This window comes from Ranitomeya imitator, chromosome 3, assembly GCF_032444005.1.
Source record: "Ranitomeya imitator isolate aRanImi1 chromosome 3, aRanImi1.pri, whole genome shotgun sequence".
Taxonomy (NCBI): Eukaryota; Metazoa; Chordata; class Amphibia; order Anura; family Dendrobatidae; genus Ranitomeya; species Ranitomeya imitator.
This window is the reverse complement of record NC_091284.1, coordinates 624915427-624938114: the sequence shown is the minus strand read 5'-3', so window position 1 is coordinate 624938114 and position 22688 is coordinate 624915427. Positions and strand designations below refer to the sequence as shown.

Sequence of the window (22688 nt, the reverse complement as noted above, 5' to 3'; positions counted from 1 at the left end):
TGTAATGGCTATTTGACTAAGAAGGAGAGTGATGGGGTGCTACGCCAGATGACCTGGTCTCCACAGTCACCCGACCTGAACCCAATTGAGATAGTTTGGGGTGAGCTGGACCGCAGAGTGAAGGCAATAGGGCCAACAAGTGCTTAGCATCTCTGGGAACTCCTTCAAGATTGTTGGAAGACCATTTTCGGTGACTACCTCTTAAAGCCCATCAAGAGAATGCCAAGAGTGTGCAAAGCAGTCATCAAAGCAAAAGGTGGCTACTTTGAAGAACCTAGAATATAATACATATTTTCAGTTGTTTTACACTTTTTTGTTAAGTATATAATTCAACATGTGTTAATTCATAATTCTGATGCCTTCAGTGTGAATTTACAATTTTCATAGTCATGAAAATACAGAAAAATCTTTAAATGAGACGGTGTGTCCAAACTTTTGGTCTGTACTATATATATCTATAATATAATGCTGGGAGCGTCACTCTGTCCAAGCGCAAGCGCCGGCGCAGTCTGGACCCCACAGAGTGACGCTCCCAGGAGATCGCGGTATGCGTAAACACTGAACGCACACCGTGATCTCCACCGGAGAGTCAGGGACCGCCAGGAGGGTAAGTATATTCACCTGTCCCCCGTTCCAGCGCTGCGTGCGGCTCCATCTCCCGGGTCCTCTGCTGTGACGTTCACAGTTCAGAGGGCGCGATGACGCGCTTAATGCGCGCCGGCGCCACCCTCTGACTGAACAGTCACAGCCAGAGGAGCCGGAAGATGGCGGCTCGCAGTGGTGGAACGGGACAGATAGGTGAGTATAGCAAGTGCTGGGGGCCTGAGCTAGCGGCGATACCGGCACCTGACCCCCACAGTGCGCCGGTGTCCCCGCCTGCTCAGGCCCCCCAGCACTCGGCGCCCAGCGACGATAGGTGAGTATGGTATTTTTTTTTATACATCGCAGCAGTATACGGAGCATATACAATGGAGCATCTTATGGGGGCATATAATACAATGGAGCATCTTATGGGGGCATATAATACAATGGAGCATCTTATGGGGGCATATAATACAGTAGAGCATCTTATGGGGCCATCAAACATAATGGAGCAGTGTACGGGGGCATATATTATGGAGCATCCTTTGGGGGCCATAAACCTTTATGGAGCAGTGTACGGGGGCATACAAACTGGAGCATCTTATGGGGGCCATAAACCTTTATGGAGCAGTGTACGGGGCATACACACTGGAGCGTCTTATGGGGGCCATAAACCTTTTTGGAGCTGTGTACGGGGGCATACACACTGAAGCGTCTTATGGGGGCCATCAAACTTTATGGAGCAGTGTACGGGGGGCATACACTATGGAGCATCTTATGGGGGCCATAAACCTTTATGGAGCTGTGTACGGGGGCATACACACTGGAGCATCTTATGGGGGCCATCAACCTTTATGGAGCAGTGTATGGGGGCATACACTATGGAGCATCTTATGGGGGCCATAAACCTTTATGGAGCAGTGTACGGGGGCTAACACACTGGAGCGTCTTATGGGGGCCATAAACCTTTATGGAGCTGTGTATGGGGGCATACACACTGGAGCGTCTTATGGGGGCCATAAACCTTTATGGAGCAGTGTACGGGGGCATACAAACTGGAGCATCTTATGGGGGCCATAAACCTTTATTGAGCAGTGTACGGGGCATACACACTGGAGCGTCTTATGGGGGCCATAAACCTTTTTGGAGCTGTGTACGGGGGCATACACACTGAAGCATCTTATGGGGGCCATCAAACTTTATGGAGCAGTGTACGGGGGGCATACACTATGGAGCATCTTATGGGGGCCATAAACCTTTATGGAGCAGTGTACGGGGGCTAACACACTGGAGCGTCTTATGGGGGCCATAAACCTTTATGGAGCTGTGTATGGGGGCATACACACTGGAGCGTCTTATGGGGGCCATAAACCTTTATGGAGCAGTGTACGGGGGCATACACAGTGGAGCGTCTTATGGGGGCCATAAACCTTTATGGAGCTGTGTACGGGGGCATACACACTGGACGTCTTATGGGGGCCATAAACCTTTATGGAGCAGTGTACGGGGGCATATACACTGGAGCATCTTATGGGGGCCATAAACCTTTATGGAGCAGTGTACAGGGGCATACACTATGGAGCATCTTATGGGGGCCATAAATCTTTATGGAGCAGTGTATAGGGGGGCATACACTATGGAGCATCTTATGGGGGTCATAAACCATAATGGAGCAGTGTACGGGGGCATATACTATGGAGCATCTTATGGGGGCCATCAACCATAATGGGGCAGCGTATGGGGCATATGGATGGGAGAAGCAAATTAAAGAATGGTGGCGCAGGACGGGAGCAGCACATGACAAAACGGGGGGCGCAGGATGGGGGCAGCACATGACAGAATAGGGCAGCACATGACAGAACGAGGGTGCAGGATGGAAGCAGCACATGACAGAACGGGTGCAGGATGGGAGCAGCACATGACAGAACAGGGGCACAGGATGGGAGCAGCACATGACAGAACAGGGGCGCAGGATGGGAGCAGCACATGACAGAATGGGGGCACAGGATGGGAGCAGCACATGACAGGATGGGAGCAGCAAATGACAGAATGGAGGCGCAGGATGGGTGCAGAACATGTCAGAATGGAGGCGCAGGATGGGAGAAGCACATGTCACAATGGGGGCGCAGGATGGGAGCAGCACATGACAGAATGGGGGCACAGGATGGGTGCAACACATGACAGAATGGGGCGCAAGATGGGTGCAACACATGGCAGGATGGGGACGCAGGATGGGTGCAGCACATGACAGGATGGGGACGCAGGATGGAGCACCACATGTCAGAATGGGGGTGCAGGATGGGAGTAGCACATGTCAGAATGGGGGTGCAGGATGGGTGCAGCACATGACAGGATGGGGACGCAGGATGGAGCAGCTCATGACAGGATGGGGACGCAGGATGGAGCAGCACATACCAGGATGGAGACCATATACCAATATAGATGCTCGCCACCTGGGCGTAGAACGGGTTCAATAGCTAATATATATATATATATATATATATATATATATATATATCTAGTATATGTATATATATATATATATATATATTTAAATTTATGAATGTAGTAATTACCTTTACAAAATGATGCAGTCTGCCAGTGTTTTCAGCCATGAGGAAATCAATAGGCTCAAACAATATGATGGTTTTAAATATTATCCACTTACCAACATAAAATATGGTACATGAAGGTGAAAAAAATATTCATATCACAGGCACATTAGGATTAGGTAGTGTTTTTTTCATAGGGCTTTAAAAAAGTAAGCCACAACCTTACAAACTTATATTGGAACCGAAGCCCAATGCAGGTGGCTAGTGCAATGTTTGAGTTTTAATTTTAACAAACATCCTTCACATTCCTAGTTGACAAAAAGACTTAAATAGATTATTGACTCACTACTACTCTTAGCAAAGAAACCTGCTTTTGACTTGGAAAGATTGCAATGGAACTTTACATTATTGCTTTCTGTACTCATTATTTTAAAGGAAATTCAAATATTATTATATGCTGATTTCTTCAGTAGAATCCATGAATGGTATTAAGTTGAATCAAAGCAAGAAAATAGCAATGATTGATTGAAGATGTCAGCAAGAAACAATATTTAATAGTTTAAATCATTAGTTCATTTAGTTATTTAGCCAAAAACACTATATACTAAAACAATGATCTATTCATTTCTGCTTACAAAATTAACTAGATATTGCTAACAACTCCAGAGACATGCAATTTTGTCACCAAAATGTTAAATAAAAAATTTGGCTAATGACAGTTTTAATTGAAGATAAACAGTTGTTAGGGCTAGAGGAACGCACCAACTTATAAGAGAGATGGTATAAGCTGCGTTTGCAGCCCGGGGTCCACCCTGCAGAGATGGAACCTGCTGCTGAGTAATAACAGACTATATGGCGATACAATGTGGATACACACACGGGTTAACTTCACCCTGTGTGAAGGAACCAAACCCTGTTGCATCACAGGGCCGCGATACGCTTGACACCGCAACTGGGGTGTCAAAGTAACTGAAAATATAATTTAAATGCACAAGAGTGCGTGCTGTGCTACTTTGGCGGATGCCACAAACCACCCAGACTTGTGATAGGAAAGCGCTCTAATAGCGCATGGCGCCGCACTGGCGGTCACAGCAATTGACGTTATATCATGTGTTTAGTACTGATGGCTCTGTCGGGTGCTAGATAGTAAACATCCACCTTACATGAGCAGTCATAAACAAGGAAGGGGATGATTAATGAGCGACTTTCACACATCAACACAGACACGATTTCAAATATACACTAGCGCATGGCCGTGCAGTCATGCAAACCTTTTATAGCTGCAGCAAGTACAGGACCTTCCCAGAAGGACCAATGGGAGGCTGCCACAGAAGTTGAGCACCTTCAGGACCTTCCTAGAGGACCAATGGGATTTGCTGCAGTATCTAAGCGTGTGACCCTTGATCTCCAACGAGAGATCTTACCCTGGGCATGCTCAGTATGTGTAAAGCAGGACTTAGACCCAGAAAGACCTGCTCGCTGCTGAACATTGTTGGCTAAAAGGACAGAGCCTTGAAGGGCAGTAGTAACCAGTCATCCAGTATCAGCCTGAGCTAGACCCTGGGACTGACGTCTCCGCTGAGCAGACTCCACTGCGGCTGGAGAAGAATGGGAGACCGCAGCAGAGAGGTTTGAGATTCCCCCTGTGCAGAGGCAGGAACTCGACACCTAACAACAGTATTGTTCAAAAGTTTAAAGCAAAACATGGAAAAAATGCTGCAGAGTAAAGGAGCTTTGCATAATATTAGTGTAAATGCCAACTGAATGAATGAAACAAATGTAAACCAAATCAATATTTGGTGTGACAATCTTTTGTCTTCAAAACAGCACTAAAACATTAATTCTTCGCAATTGCAACACAATTTTTGGAGGAAATTGGCATAGAGATTGGTCCAAACATCTTTGTGAACTAACCCCAGATGTTTAGTGGATGTAGGCTTGCACAGATCATTCTGTATCTTCATGTTTTTCCACAAAGACTCAATTATTTTGAGATCAGGGCTCATCACTTTTAGGACTCTTTGTTCTTATTTTGACTGTAGCTTTTAATGACATTGATTCTATATTTGTGATCTCTGTCCTTCTTTGCAATATTTTTGCAGGCAATGAGATGTTTCCATAATAAAGGTTATGCATGATGAATAAATATCTGCATGCATTTATAAACATTGAGGACACCAAGCAATGGGTCATGTTGAAGACCATAGATGCAGAGGTTAGCAAGATAACATAGTGCAATAGATGAAAGATATTCCATGCTAACTTTACTCAAAATCAAAAGATGTCCAGCAATGCCATTAGCTCAGACGGGTCAGTAACTAGTGTTACTCAGTTACAGCCATTTAGTGTTTGAAGACGTACAGTCAGAAGTGGTCCTCATGAAAGAATAATGGGCAAAGAGCTTGCTTTTGGCTTGGAAACAGAAAGACAGAAGGTTTTTATCAAGCCTACATCCACAAACATTTGGGGTTAGTTATCCAAGGTGTTTGCTTGAAGCTCTTTGCCAAGTTAATTCAAAAACTGCTTTCATGCTCTTTTGAAGACAAATGGTCATCAAACAAAAAATTGATTTCATGCAAATTTCTCTTTTGCTCATTTAAATTTTGTTAATTGATAAAAAGATTAGCATTGCTCTTGCTGAAAGCATTCATACCTTGCAGTATTTTTTCCACATTTGCCTAAAATGTTTCCCCATGACTTTGTTTTAATTAGTACAGTAATAAATTCAGTGTAGTAGGTATGTGAAAAATCATTATTAAGGAAATAATATAGTGGAAAATTTGAACAGCATGAATTTACATTCTAAAAAGTATGCCTGGTATGTTGCAAAGGTGACCTCATCCAGCAGATAAAAATACTTCCTCCTTGTTGTGAGTCTTAAGCATATTGGAGCACAAATACATGAGATAATTCTGTTCTTTAGGGCTATGATCTCACATTACACAAAGCACAGAGTGCATGGGATGCAAAAATTATGTTTTGAAAGTCTAGAATATTTATTTATGCAAATCAAAATTTATCATAGAGTTTATGCCAACAATTTTGAAATAGCTCAGCTATAAACTCCATAGGTTGAAATCTGTTCATTATACATTTTAAGAAGAGCATGTGATAAATAACATACATGTTGTCACCAGTATTAGAAAGTTCATCATCAGTCAATGCAGACAATTTATTTAAAAAAAAGTATAGTACCTTGTGACATGAAGACTTTTTTTTTATGTGCATGAATGGTGTTTTTTATTAGACAGGATCGAATATACCAAAATTCAAATTCACCAAATTACACACATTTTATTGGGAAATTAAATTTTCAGCTAATGTATTATTTCGAAATGAATATTCTTATCTATGCTTTTCAATCTCTTTAAAAACCATAGAATAATGAATATAAGATAAGAAAAAAAGTACTCAGCTTACTGAATCCCTGCAGCTTACTGTCTTCTGTTTGGTCCTCAGCTCCTCTTTTTAATAAAGCCGGATGCTGAAACCCATGGCCTCTTCATGTTAAGCTATAACTTACAGCTGCAACCAGTCCTGAGATTTCTATGCATTTTTTCGTCATAAGGTCAAAACTTTGCATCACCACGACTAGGAGTCAGTAAGGCACGCAGAGGGATGTCTTGAGCCTGTCATATACTAAGGTTACAACATTGTGACCTTGCGATGCACAAGCAAAGGAACTTCCAAGCCTGGTTGCAGATGGAAGACCTGACCTAACCATAAGAAGTCCAGGGTTTTAGCATGAGGTGGTAATAATAGGAGGAGCTGTGGTTGGTAGTTGTTTTGCTGAATTCTCAGAAAGTGAAGTTTGAAAAACCATATTATGGAATATAAAGAAGTTCGACTAATTTACCGTAAGTAGCATTTAATGCCAAAAATTTTGAGCATCTCTAGTGTTTAACCTTATTTATGGACAACATGCATATCCTCTTATTTTGGAATATTCCTTTTCTGCTATCTGTTCTAAGCTTTCTCCTAATCACTCTAACTCTATAGCTCCCTTTAAAAAATGTTTGTTACTTTCATTAAATTTTGTTTTCAAATATTGCTGCGTCATAACCTGATTTATTCTGCCACAACTATAAGACAAGCGTATGAAACATATCTGCCACCAATTTTCCAAATCTATGCTGAAAAGTTGCAGATTTGCTGCATATTTCACTCTTTACATTGTAGAGGCGAAATCCAAGGGTATAATCTGCTAAATAAATGGACACATTGCAGATTTAAAGTGTTATAATGTCACTTTATGCCACTAAAATTAAGGAAATCTCATACTCTCTGCTGTTGCTGTAATATAAATTTTCCAATTGTAGTTCCGAAACAGAAAATCCACAGCTTATTCACATGAGAAGATATCCTATTACTCACAGCCATAATTACATAAGTGCATTTTTTTGGTGGAATATATCGATAGCTACAAGTAAAATTTTGCGGTCTTTCTAATGCTGCATAAGATCCAAAGATAACGTAGCTAATATTAAATATGATGGATTGAAAGATAATTCACTTTGCGTCTCGGTAAGAAGGAAATGTTGCAAATTATTTTTTCGATCTGAAGATAAAATACCAAAAACATAAAGAATTACAAGAGTACTGACAACTTCACTTCTCCAACAAGAACAACCAAGTGACCGGCACCGAACCACGCTGACAACCGCTGGAAACTCCGCAACTGTGTTCTATTAAGCAGGACAAGTAGGTCTCCACATGAATGAGGGGAGGTGCTATGCATATGCATACATGGACCCATAGAAGTGCCGTAGCGCGAAACGGCCATCGTCCGGTCTCTGCTCACTCCCGCTCCCTAACACTCTCCTGTCGATGCCGCGTTATGTCCTGTAAAGCTGTTTTCGCTGAATAAAGGACACACTTGTTTCATGAAGATCGTCGCTGAGTGCTGCATTCTTTTCCTGCTTATGAAATGATATTACAATAGTACACATTACTGAAAATAACCAATGTTAATAATATATGGTGGCTAAGTCTGTGGATAATATCTCACTCCTGTTAAAAATTGTTGACAATAGCATTTTAAACTTGGGTTTCAGGTAACTTGACAAAGCTAGAAAAGTTTTGTAAAGAAGAATAACCATATTTGCAAAGCTGTTAATGTTATCCATTCATGACTAAGGCTAAAATTGCTACTAATAGTGCATATAATCTAGAGTCAATTCCTTATTTATCTACTGTACCATATATAAAAGTTTTTTGGAATGAAAATATATTGCTAAGACTTGCTATAGAACATGTAGAGCAAGGGCAAGACACCAAGTGCAATAGAAGAAGAGTGGTATTTGCCAGATTGGTATTTTCAGAGAATTGAATGGTTCCCATTATGCTACTTTACAATGAAGAGAGTATGCAGTGCCCTTATAATTGCTCTTGTTTTATAAAGAATTCATTTTTCTTCATTTCGATGTGTAAGCTAGGGAGCAATTTTCAAGATGGAAAAACGCTAACGTTACACAACTGCAAATGACGATCAATACAAGTAAATTGGATATTGTAGCTTCAAATTGAAAATGGCTTTAATAACACAGGATGGGCAAACTTATTGGTGATTAGTACAGGAGAAAAGGATGTGTTTTACAACAGAGTTGTTTCATACATACATCAAGAGAATACCAGTCTACTTCTACATGAATATTAGATGAATCTAGATGGAGATCCTATGGTGTTTCCAAACAGGAGATAACTGAGTTATGTGTCAGTGAAGATTAAGGACTTCCGACTGATCTTTCTATAGACATTGGACTGAAAAATTATAAGGTCATTATCTAGAGGGGCATGTTATATAATTTCTTGCTACTAGCACTTCATTTTTTCTTGCGTTTTGACAATGAAATAAAACTAGGACAGTTTAACCTCTTATCTATCACTCTTTTAAAGAGGACATTAACCTCTTAAGGATGTAGCCATTTTCTATTTGTGTGCTTTACTTTTTTTTCCACCCCTTTTTCATAGAGCCATACATTTTGTATGTCTCTATCTCATGCATTCTACGCTTGCTAGCAGAGTCTTCACTCTTTTTGGCATGTGTTGTACTCTGTATTATTCTGTCTTATCATGTTTGTACAAGTTCCCTTTGAGCTCTAAAGTGAGGCAAAATAAGTTGTTGCTATACAGAAAACATATATATATTATTATTATTATATAGCTATATGAGAGCTTTGTAGAATGACCATATAATTTGCCATGCTATGTACTGAAAAAAAATAAATAAATGGCAAATAGAGTGAAGAGGTGAAAAATATCAATTCTGCTATTGTTTTCCAGGTTATATTTTTATCATGTTCCCTGAATTATAAGCCCACCAATAATATCCTACAGGTTAGTCTGATTATGAATTTTGAATAAAATACATTACATTTATTCAGGTTTTTTATTCTACTGCATTTAAAAAATCCTGAGCTTAAAAAAGGAAAGTACCATATTTTCTGGTGTATAATACAACTGGGTGTATAAGATGACCCCCAACTTTTCCATATAAAATATGGAGTTTGGGATATGCTTGCCGTATAAGACGGAGGTCATCTTATACACCCAGTCATCTTATACTGCATGTGCGGTTCGGATGGTTCCCAGGGTCTGAAGGAGAGGAGACTCTGGGATTCATATTCATGTAAAAAAATAATTAAAATAAAAAAATATGGGATATACTTACCTTCCAACGGCCCGTGCCTCTCAGCGGTGCAAGCGGAGGCCTCCGTTCCTAAGGATGCATTGAGCAAAGGACCTTCGATGACGTTGCGGTCGCGTGATTTAATGTTTGTAGGGGGAGATTTGGAGTTGTGATGGGTGGATTTAATGTGTGGGGGAGATTTGGACTGCAGATGGGGGGATTTAGGGCATGTATAAGATGAGGAAACAGTATGGGGAATTGGTGCAGACACAGTATGGTGAGTGGGGGGATGGGTGCAGACAATATGGGGGCAAATGGGGGAATGTATGCAGACACAAAATGAGTTCTGATATGAAAAATGTATGTGGACACAATATAGGGAGTGAGGGTGGTGGGATGTGTGCAGACACAGTATGTGGAGTTGGAGGTACGTATGAGCTGGCAGTATAGAGAGTGAGGGGGTAAATATATGAAGATGAGGAAAAAGTGTGGTAAAAAGGGGGATGTGAGAGAAGACAATAAGAGGAGGGAGGAGAATAGAGGGAGGAGACAGTATAGGGGAGAAAAGTGAGTGGGCACAGAATAGACACTGAGTATTGGGGGCATAGCATGGGGCAACAGTGCAAGGGTACAGCCAGGATTGAACAATTTATCAAGTAGGAGGGTATATGAAGAGAGGGAACAATATAGAGACTGGGCCCTATAGGGAGGACACAGTGTGAGAGGACAGTGTGAACAGGGGTCCCAGTATGGAAAGGAGAGGGCAGTGTGAAGCGCATTTACTATAAGAGGGACAGTGTGGGGGTCATATTTTGTGCAGACAATATAGTGAAGGGCAATTATTTATTCAAGGGCTCAGCATAGGGCAGATATTTTTATTCCGCAGCATTATAATATTCCTGCTATCTTTAAGGGCATCATTTGGAGATTTGCAGCAGAAGACCAGAGAAGATGGAAATTCCGATGAGACGAGTTCTGGATGAGAAAACTCATCATGGGGTCTTAACAATATGAAGAAAAGAAGAACGACTCCAGAGACAATGTCATCTATAAGGTACTTGGATGTAAATATTATTTGTGATACTGACTAAGTCTCATGTATTTATTTATTTTAGGAGCATTAAAGTGGTTGTCCAGGTTTGTGCCGAGTCTGCAGTCATTCTATGTGACTGCAGACTTCTGAATTCTCAAAGTGCGCACTGCACGCTGTTATTATTCTCTCGTAGCAGTGATTTACATACATGCAGTCAAGTGCTGACTAGACATGTGTGGCCTCACTCAATGAAAATGAACTGAGTGAGGCTGGGCACGTCAAGTTGGAATGTGGCCAGAAGTATGCAAATCACATAGTTATGCTGACATGACCATCCAATTTTGCGACCAGCAGAGGAAAATCCTAAAAATATGCATTTGTTGTGAGAATTCAGAAGCCTGGAATGTCAGGATTCAGATCATTGTCAGGATTCAGCTCTGCAAGTTCCAATAGTCAGCACATGGATACTTCACTCATATGCGAGTTTCATACTTATGGTCAAAATGTCACAACAAGCTTCTCTTTCGGCTTCTCTTATTTTTTCACTGAACATTGAGAGCATTAGGGAGAGAAGTTCGTTGGTACATGACTAAGTGTGCAAATCTCATATGGACTTGGAAGGGGGGAGCCAAACTGAATTCTTGCCCTGGGTGCCAGAATAACTAGATACACCTCTAAGCTTGGGTTTCATAGCAGCTTTAAGGTTATGATTATTCATAAAGATTCTGGTTGAGATTACAACATATCAGCTTCTCAAACTATTTAAATGCCTTTGTCAGATATAGGCAGCAGCATCTAAATGGTTACACACCAGAAATTGAAGCTAACTTCAGTGGCTGCTGTTAGAGCTGAGCATTGATAGAGGTAGAACAGAAAACAGAAACCATACACCGATATCTGAACTATGATTTACCATGTGCCGAAGGTCATTCAGAGGTTTGAGCAAAACTGGTGAAAACCATAAATTCATAGTTTCCCGAGGATTTCTAATCAGTAATCTTGCTGTGTTGTGTGACCCCTATCTTTCATAGCTTAAAGTATAAGGAAATATTAGTCTGATTGAGCCACGATCATTGCATATGATTTAGGACAATGTCAATTCCACCATAAGGTGATCTTGAGGTTGCATATTGTGTAAATTGTGCTGCATATCTCCTTTGTGCCTTACATAAGCAACATTGCATTTCCTGCACAATTTAAAAGATCTACAAAAAAAATCACTTTATGTAACAAGCTATGTCTTCATATGCATAAAATAATAAGTATATACAAGAATGTAATAGAATGGCTTAGGATATTAACCCCATCTGACCTCGGACGGGATAGTATGTCCGAGGTCAGATCCCCTGCTTTGATGCAGGGCTCCGTGGTGAGCCCGCATCAAAGCCGCCACATGGCAGCTGTTTTGAACAGCTGACATGTGCCCGCAATAGGTGCGGGTAGAATCGCGATCTGCCCGCACCTATTAACTAGTTAAATGCCGCTGTCAATCGCAGACAGCGGCATTTAACTACCGCATCCAGCCGGGCGGCCGGAAATGACGTCATCACCAACCCCCGTCACATGATCGGGGGTCGGCGATGCGTCTCCATTGCAACCATAGAGGTCCTTGAGACCTCTATGGTTACTAATGACCGGTGGCTGTGAGCGCCACCCTGTGGACGGCGCTCACAGCACACCTCCATTTCTGCTACATAGCAGCGATCAGCAGATCGCTGCTATGTAGCAGAGCCGATCGCGTTGTGCCTGCTTCTAGCCTCCCATGGAGGCTATTGAAGCATGGCAAAAGTAAAAAAAAAAGTTAAAAAAAATGTGAAAAAAATAAAAAAAATACAAAAGTTTAAATCACCCCCCTTTCGCCCCAATCAAAATAAAACAATAAAAAAAAAATCAAATCTACACATATTTGGTATCGCCGCGCTCAGAATCGCCCGATCTATCAATTAAAAAAAAGGATTAACCTGATCGCTAAGCTAAACGGCGTAGCGAGAAAAAAAATCGAAATGCCAGAATTACGTTTTTTAGGTCGCCGCGACTGTTGTGAATTCTGTGGCTGAATTCACTCCTGTGGTCACAAGTGGTACTGCAGTTTCTGAGCTTCCTCCCTCAGGTGTTCTGGTGAGCTCGTTAACTGCTTCATTACTTAACTCCGCCTGATGCTGCTATCCTTGCTCCTTGTCAATGTTCCAGTGTTGGATCTGAGCTTCTCCTGATTGTTCCTGTGACCTGCTGCTCTGTATAGCTAAGTGCTTTTTGCTTTTTTGTTGCTTTTTTTTCTGTCCAGCTTGTCTTTTGTTTTGCTGGAAGCTCTGAGACGCAAAGGGTGTACCGCCGTGCCGTTAGTTCGGCACGGTGGGGTTTTTTTGCTCCCTTTGCGTGGTTTTGCTTTAGGGTTTTTTGTAGACTGCAAAGTTCGCTTTACTGTCCTCGCTCTGTCCTAGAATATCGGGCCCCACTTTGCTGAATCTATTTCATCCCTACGTTTTGTCTTTTCTTCTTACTCACAGTCATTATATGTGGGGGGCTGCCTTTTCCTTTGGGGAATTTCTCTGGGGAAAGTCAGGCCTATTTTTCTATCTTCAGGCTAGCTAGTTTCTTAGGCTGTGCCGAGTTGCCTAGGTAGTTGTTAGGCGCAATCCACAGCCGCTTTTAGTTGTGTTTAGGATAGGATCAGGTGTGCAGTCTACAGAGTTTCCACGTCTCAGAGCTCGTTCTTGTATTTTTGGGTATTTGTCAGATCACTGTGTGCGCTCTGATCGCTAAGCACACTGTGTTTCTGGATTGCCTTCATAACACCTGTCATTAGCAAACATAACAGTACAAGGAGCCAAACTAATGATTCTCAATAGAGGGAAAGAAAAAGTTCTGACATCATTTTTTTTTTTTTTCTGCTCTGTGTTCATTTTTTTTTTTCCCCTAGACATTTGGGTGATTCTGGACACAGGTGTGGACATGGATATTCAGGGTCTGTGCTCTTCAATGGATAATCTCGTTATAAATGTACAAAAAATTCAAGATACTATTGATCAGAAATCTATGTTAGAACCAAGAATTCCTATTCCTGATTTGTTTTTTGGAGATAGAACTAAGTTTCTAAGTTTCAAAAATAATTGTAAGCTATTTCTGGCCTTGAAACCTCATTCTTCTGGTAATCCTATTCAACAGGTTTTGATTATTATTTCTATTTTGCGCGGCGACCCTCAAGACTGGGCATTTTCTCTTGCGCCAGGAGACCCTGCATTGAGTAGTGTCGATGCGTTTTTCCTGGCGCTCGGATTGCTGTACAATGAGCCTAATTCAGTGGATCAGGCTGAGAAAAATTTGCTGGCTTTGTGCCAGGGTCAGGAGGATATAGAAGAATTTTGTCAGAAATTTAGGAAATGGTCAGTACTCACTCAGTGGAATGAATCTGCGCTGGCAGCTTTGTTCAGAAAGGGTCTCTCTGAGGCTCTTAAGGATGTCATGGTGGGATTTCCTATGCCTGCTGGTTTGAATGAGTCTTTGTCTTTGGCCATTCAGATCGGTCGACGCTTGCGCGAGCGTAAATCTGTGCACCATTTGGCGGTACTGCCTGAGGTTAAACCTGAGCCTATGCAGTGCGATAGGACTATGACTAGAGTTGAACGGCAGGAATACAGACGTCTGAATGGTCTGTGTTTCTACTGTGGTGATTCCACTCATGCTATTTCTGATTGTCCTAAGCGCACTAAGCGGTCCGCTAGGTCTGCCGTCATTGGTACTGTACAGTCCAAATTCCTTCTGTCCATTACCTTGATATGCTCTTTGTCGTCGTTTTCTGTCATGGCGTTTGTGGATTCGGGCGCTGCCCTGAATCTGATGGATTTGGATTATGCTAAACGTTGTGGGTTTTTCTTGGAGCCTTTGCGGTGTCCTATTCCATTGAGAGGAATTGATGCTACACCTTTGGCCAAGAATAAACCTCAATACTGGGCCCAGCTGACCATGTGCATGGCTCCTGCACATCAGGAAGTTATTCGCTTTCTGGTGTTGCATAATCTGCATGATGTGGTCGTGTTGGGGTTGCCATGGCTACAAACCCATAATCCAGTATTGGATTGGAATTCCATGTCGGTATCCAGCTGGGGTTGTCAGGGGGTACATGGTGATGTTCCATTTTTGTCGATTTCGTCATCCACCCCTTCTGAGGTCCCAGAGTTCTTGTCTGATTATCAGGATGTATTTGAAGAGCCCAAGTCCGATGCTCTACCTCCGCATAGGGATTGTGATTGTGCTATCAATTTGATTCCTGGTAGTAAATTCCCTAAAGGTCGATTATTTAATTTATCCGTGCCCGAACACGCCGCTATGCGCAGTTATGTGAAGGAATCCCTGGAGAAGGGACATATTCGCCCATCGTCATCACCACTGGGAGCAGGGTTCTTCTTTGTAGCCAAGAAGGATGGTTCGCTGAGAACGTGTATTGATTACCGCCTTCTTAATAAGATCACTGTTAAATTTCAGTATCCCTTGCCATTGTTATCTGACTTGTTTGCTCGGATTAAGGGGGCTAGTTGGTTCACTAAGATAGATCTTCGTGGTGCGTATAATCTGGTGAGAATCAGGCAAGGAGATGAATGGAAAACTGCATTCAATACGCCCGAGGGTCATTTTGAGTATCTAGTGATGCCGTTCGGACTTGCCAATGCTCCATCTGTGTTTCAGTCTTTTATGCATGACATCTTCCGTGAGTATCTGGATAAATTCCTGATTGTTTACTTGGATGACATTTTGATCTTCTCAGATGATTGGGAGTCTCATGTGAAGCAGGTCAGAATGGTTTTTCAGGTCCTGCGTGCTAACTCTTTGTTTGTGAAGGGATCAAAGTGTCTCTTCGGTGTGCAGAAAGTTTCATTTTTGGGGTTCATCTTTACCCTTTCTACTATCGAGATGGATCCAGTTAAGGTCCAAGCCATCCAGGATTGGATTCAGCCGACATCTCTGAAAAGTCTGCAAAAGTTCCTGGGCTTTGCTAATTTTTATCGTCGCTTCATCTGTAATTTTTCTAGCATTGCCAAACCATTGACCGATTTGACCAAGAAGGGTGCTGATTTGGTTAATTGGTCTTCTGCTGCTATGGAAGCTTTTCAGGAGTTGAAGCGTCGTTTTTGTTCTGCCCCTGTGTTGTGTCAGCCAGATGTTTCTCTTCCGTTCCAGGTCGAGGTTGATGCTTCTGAGATTGGAGCAGGGGCGGTTTTGTCACAGAGAGGTTCTGATTGCTCAGTGATGAAACCATGTGCTTTCTTTTCCAGGAAGTTTTCGCCCGCTGAGCGTAATTATGATGTGGGCAATCGAGAGTTGCTGGCCATGAAGTGGGCATTCGAGGAGTGGCGTCATTGGCTTGAAGGAGCTAAGCATCGCGTGGTGGTATTGACTGATCATAAGAACTTGACTTATCTCGAGTCTGCCAAGCGCTTGAAACCTAGACAGGCCCGTTGGTCGTTATTTTTTGCCCGCTTCGACTTTGTGATTTCGTACCTTCCGGGCTCTAAAAATGTGAAGGCGGATGCTCTGTCTAGGAGTTTTGTGCCCGACTCTCCGGGTTTATCTGAGCCAGCGGGTATCCTCAAGGAAGGAGTCATTGTGTCTGCCATCTCCCCTGATTTGCGGCGGGTGCTGCAAAAATTTCAGGCGAATAAACCTGATCGTTGTCCAGCAGAGAAACTGTTCGTCCCTGATAGGTGGACTAATAAACTTATCTCTGAACTTCATTGTTCGGTGTTGGCTGGTCATCCTGGAATCTTTGGTACCAGAGAGTTAGTGGCTAGATCCTTCTGGTGGCCATCTCTGTCACGGGATGTACGTACTTTTGTGCAGTCCTGTGGGATTTGTGCTAGGGCTAAGCCCTGCTGTTCTCGTGCCAGTGGGTTGCTTTTGCCCTTGCCGGTCCCAAAGAGGCCTTGGACACATATTTCGATGGATTTCATTTCTGACCTTCCCGTTTCTCAAAAGATGTCAGTCATTTGGGTGGTCTGTGATCGCTTTTCTAAAATGGTCCATCTGGTGCCCTTGGCTAAATTGCCTTCCTCCTCTGATTTGGTACCTTTGTTCTTTCAGCATGTGGTTCGGTTGCATGGCATTCCTGAGAATATTGTTTCTGACAGAGGTTCCCAGTTTGTTTCAAGGTTTTGGCGAGCCTTTTGTGGTAGGATGGGCATTGACCTATCCTTTTCCTCGGCTTTCCATCCTCAGACTAATGGCCAGACCGAACGAACCAATCAGACCTTGGAAACATATCTGAGATGTTTTGTTTCTGCAGACCAGGATGATTGGGTGTCCTTTTTGCCGTTGGCTGAGTTCGCCCTTAATAATCGGGCCAGCTCGGCTACCTTGGTTTCTCCATTTTTTTGCAATTCTGGGTTCCATCCTCGTTTCTCTTCAGGACAGGTTGAGTCTTCGGACTGTCCTGGTGTGGATTCTGTGGTGGATAGGTTGCAGCAGATCTGGACTCAGGTAGTGGACAATTTGATCTTGTCCCAGGAGAAAGCTCAACTTTTTGCTAATCGCAGACGCCGTGTGGGTCCCCGACTTCGTGTTGGGGATCTGGTTTGGTTATCTTCTCGTCATATTCCTATGAAGGTTTCCACTCCTAAATTTAAACCTCGTTTTATTGGTCCGTATAGGATTTCTGAGGTTCTCAATCCTGTGTCTTTTCGTTTGACCCTCCCAGACTCCTTTTCCATACATAATGTATTCCATAGGTCGTTGTTGCGGAGATACGTGGCACCTATGGTTCCATCTGTTGAGCCTCCTGCCCCGGTTTTGGTGGAGGGGGAATTGGAGTATATTGTGGAGAAGATTTTGGATTCTCGTGTTTCTAGATGGAAACTCCAGTATCTGGTTAAATGGAAGGGTTATGCTCAGGAAGATAATTCCTGGGTTTTTGCCTCTGATGTTCATGCTTCCGATCTTGTTCGTGCCTTTCATGCGGCTCATCCTGGTCGGCCTGGGGGCTCTGGTGAGGGTTCGGTGACCCCTCCTCAAGGGGGGGGTACTGTTGTGAAGTCTGTGGCTGAATTCACTCCTGTGGTCACAAGTGGTACTGCAGTTTCTGAGCTTCCTCCCTCAGGTGTTCTGGTGAGCTCGTTAACTGCTTCATTACTTAACTCCGCCTGATGCTGCTATCCTTGCTCCTTGTCAATGTTCCAGTGTTGGATCTGAGCTTCTCCTGATTGTTCCTGTGACCTGCTGCTCTGTATAGCTAAGTGCTTTTTGCTTTTTTGTTGCTTTTTTTTCTGTCCAGCTTGTCTTTTGTTTTGCTGGAAGCTCTGAGACGCAAAGGGTGTACCGCCGTGCCGTTAGTTCGGCACGGTGGGGTTTTTTTGCTCCCTTTGCGTGGTTTTGCTTTAGGGTTTTTTGTAGACTGCAAAGTTCGCTTTACTGTCCTCGCTCTGTCCTAGAATATCGGGCCCCACTTTGCTGAATCTATTTCATCCCTACGTTTTGTCTTTTCTTCTTACTCACAGTCATTATATGTGGGGGGCTGCCTTTTCCTTTGGGGAATTTCTCTGGGGAAAGTCAGGCCTATTTTTCTATCTTCAGGCTAGCTAGTTTCTTAGGCTGTGCCGAGTTGCCTAGGCAGTTGTTAGGCGCAATCCACAGCCGCTTTTAGTTGTGTTTAGGATAGGATCAGGTGTGCAGTCTACAGAGTTTCCACGTCTCAGAGCTCGTTCTTGTATTTTTGGGTATTTGTCAGATCACTGTGTGCGCTCTGATCGCTAAGCACACTGTGTTTCTGGATTGCCTTCATAACACCTGTCATTAGCAAGCATAACACGCGACATTGCATTAAAATGCAATAACGGGCGATCAACAGAACGTATCTGTACCAAAATGCTATCAATAAAAACATCATCTCGGCACGCAAAAAATAAGCCCTCAACCGACCCCAGATCACGAAAAATGGAGACGCGACGAGTATAGGAAAATGGCGCAATTTTTTTTTTTTTTTAGCAAAGTTTGGAATTTTTTTTCACCACTTAGATAAAAAATAACCTAGTCATGTTAGGTGTCTATGAACTCGTACTGACCTGGAGAATCATAATGGCAGGTCAGTTTTAGCGTTTAGTGAACCTAGCAAAAAAGCCAAGCAAAAAACAAGTGTGGGATTGCACTTTTTTTGCAATTTCACCGCACTTGGAATTTTTTTCTTGTTTTCTAGTACACGACATGCTAAAACCAATGATGTCGTTCAAAAGTACAACTCGTCCCGCAAAAAATAAGCCCTCACGTGGCCAAATTGACGGAAAAATAAAAAAGTTATGGCTCTGGGAAGGAGGGGAGTGAAAAATGAACACGGAAAAATGAAAAATCCCAAGGTCATGAAGGGGTTAAGTTGGTTTATTATAAAAAAAAAAAAGTTCTAAAGTATTTTACTTTGACAGAACATGTATATATTAATAATTTTCTTTTTATGCTTTATTCAATCTGTCATTCCACTATTCCTTCTCTTTCTACATATCTCAATTAAATATCCATAACCCACTGGAAGGATTTTGGTGGAAAATATGCATTTATTCACTTATAATATTCTGTTATGTTTCTACAATATTAAGCTTTTATAACACAATTATGTATTTTTCTTTATTTTTTACTTTTCAATTCTACTAATTATAAGATTGTACTGTGTACAGGTTCAGTAATTTTTAATTGATTTTGACTGAGAGCTTTGTTGACTTTGAGACTACTAATGGAACCCATTCACCTTTGGATGGTTGCATAAATATTAACTGTCAATAGATAAATGGAAATTTGTTTGTGAGCACTTTTTTAACTTAACATTTTATTTGATACAATAATTGATTTCTTCCATTAATACAGATGTCACATAACTGTAATGTTGTTTAGAGGTAAAATATTTATGATCAATATTTTTGTACACATCTTGTCAAACATTTAATCTCTTTTTTTTTACAACTAAATCAAAGAAACAAATATGCCAGACATGAATATAGAAATCAAATTAATACAAGTTCTATTCACAGTAAAGATAAAATGAATCATACAATAAAAAGAATATATAAATCTCATATGCAACAATGCACGTGTTGGGTGAATAGGAATTTAAAACAGATAATAAAGTCATAGATGAAAGAGAAGCAACTGTGTATACATGAGCTCTGTAAAAAGTAGAGATACAGTATACAATTTAAAGAGTCAAAAGGCTATGTAGCTACAGTAAATAAGCAACCACATGCAAAGACACAGACGTATGATGAAAGAAGCATCAATAAGCAAAATGGTAGACATAAATGTCAAATTCAGAAGTTATTAAGACATGGATAACTCAGAAGCCATAAGAAGAAAGATGAAAGAATCAAATGTCCAGAAGGCAAAGTAGCCATGAACAAGGAGTTACACACATGCATGAACCCAGGAATACACCTGATTGAGGATTTAGCTGATGCTTTGTCATTGTTAATATACTGTAAATAAATTAACTTTTTAATGTGCTTGAATTAAAAAAACTGTCATAAAGATTTTATATTTCAAACTAGTGGCGTGTATGTACAGGCACTATGATGCTGATAATCCATGATCTTTTACCATTTCTGAGATATCCAGTATACAGCTCAAATATAAATGAGCCACAAGTGCTTCAAGTTGAGATATTACACATTCAGTTATCCTGCCTTCCTCCATATTCCACACCTGCGGCCTGCATATTATGTCTGACAGGTCACTCTTTTTTCAGTTACATGTTTTCCCTTCTGAAATCTTTCATCAGTGCAGTCAGTGCTTGGAGCAGTGCATGTGCAGTAAGGACTTCCTGATGTTTCTAGACGCAGAATAAAAGCTTTGTCAAGGGAGGCAGGTCACTGAAACAAGAGTGACTTGTCAGTCAGATACTTGTGTGTAAACAATACTGGAGATATAATTTCATGCCAATCATTTGTATCCTATTTGGCCTGGGATTATAAAATTAGGTTACCTGTGTCCAGCAGGGACTCAACAGGAAGTTCAATATTGTTAAAGCCTCAAGGAGAAAACTGGCATCTTGCTCAGCAGGGAGGTCAAGGTTAAAAGGTTGTGAGAGACAGATCTCACACCTTGAGCCAGCTCAGAGTAGGACAAAGACTTGCTTGCAATATATAGTGATGCTGAAGCTGCCAAAGAACATCCTAGAAATATATTTCCATAAGGACTTATGGAGATACTATACATCCTAGCCATACTTTGTGTATATTTCCGAGATCTCGAAAATGTACCAAACGTCTCCCAGGGTCTTAATATGTTCTAATACCCTAGGGAGGGTAGATACATAGAATGACTAATAGGAATCATATAGCAAAGATATGTTTAATATCAAAGCATAGCAGGGACGTGACTGGATCCGATGGCGCCAAAACTGCTTCCGTAGGACCATCCATTAAAGAGTTATAACTCATCTTAGGTTTTGGAGTTTTTAGCTGCTAAGGGCAAGGAAAGGGGGGTTTAGGTCCAGCCTCGAGAGCAGGAAGGGAGTGATCCAAAGGAAATAAAGGCTAGTGTAAGAAAATAAGGCCATAAGGTCTCTCACTGTTATGCATGCAGTCCACTTCAAAAGGGGCATCATGTCAAGTCACATGCTGTGAAGGATCTAGGAATCAGCTGGCAGCCCATGCACCCTACGGCCCAGCACACACATGATCGAACATTAACGCAGTAATTGACATGTTCTATCTGGTTATATCTTTTGTCCTACCTCTGTTGTATTTGCACATCTGACCATTTTATATCTATAACCATCATGTATATAGTGTAATGTTTAGTGTGCCCTTAAGTCAATTAAATATATAATACTATGCTTTCTACCCTTATATATATAATCAGAAAAGGAGTCACCAAACTGCCATTAAAGGTATATGAAATCCATCATTTATTAATAATCATAACAATAGAATAGTCAGATGACATACAGAAAACTTGTAGTCATAATTGGGTAATAATGTGATTAACGGACATAGGTAACAGGCACCAAATACCACACTCAGAGTATACGACTCGAGGTTACAAATTCGCTAACCAAGTCCTCCTATACGTAAAAGCACATAGACAATCCCTATGAAAAGTATGACCTTACAGCAGTATATAGGACTGGACCTCACCCATGTTAGTCGTGGTGTGTAGATGACAGCGCCAGCCCCTACGCGCGTTTCGGGGGGCATTACAGTTTATCCTCACTCATAATTCATTTAAATTCCAAGAGAAGTGGTACAAACAGAACACCTGTACAGTACTCTCACCATCCTGTTTTTGGAAGTGTTTGAGGATAAATATGTATACTCTATAGACAAGCTTTTCCTCAAGCATATCAAATTATACAGGGAATTCGTAGATGACATTTGTTAGGTGTCAAGTTCCTGCCTCTGCACGGGGGAACCTCGAGCCATCTCTGCTGCATTCTCCCATTCTTCTACAGCCGCAGTGGAGTCTGCTCAGCAGAGACATCAGTCCCAGCTTTTACCTCAGGCTAATACTGGACTGGACTGGTTTCTACTGACCTTCCAGGCTCTGTCCTTGTAGCCAGCAATGTTCAGCAGCGAGTAGGTCTTTCTGGGACTAAGTCCAGCTTTTCCCTTTCTGAGCATGCCCACGGGACGACGTCCCATTGGAGGTTGGGGGTCACATGCTTAGATACTGAAGCAAATCCCATTGGTCCTCTAGGAAGGTCCTGAAGGTGTTCTTCTTCTGTGGCAGACTCCCATTGGTACTTCTGGGAAGGTCCTGTACTTGCTGCAGCTATAAAAGTTTTGCATGGCCACAGGCAATGCGCTAGCATACATTTGAAAACGTGTGTGTGTTGATGAGTGCAAGTCATTCTTTAACCCTGCTGTTCTGTTGGTCAAAAATGACCGACCTTGAACTTCAATATTCTTTAAAATATTCAAGATGC

General features: G+C 41.9%; 1 protein-coding gene across 1 annotated transcript in view; it reads right to left on the bottom strand.

Moving 5' to 3' along the window:
- The window catches only part of LOC138672241 (protocadherin-9-like), a 2050018-nt gene that overhangs the window by 14487 nt on the left and 2012843 nt on the right, over nucleotides 1-22688 (bottom strand). The gene's annotated exons all lie outside the window — the stretch shown is intronic.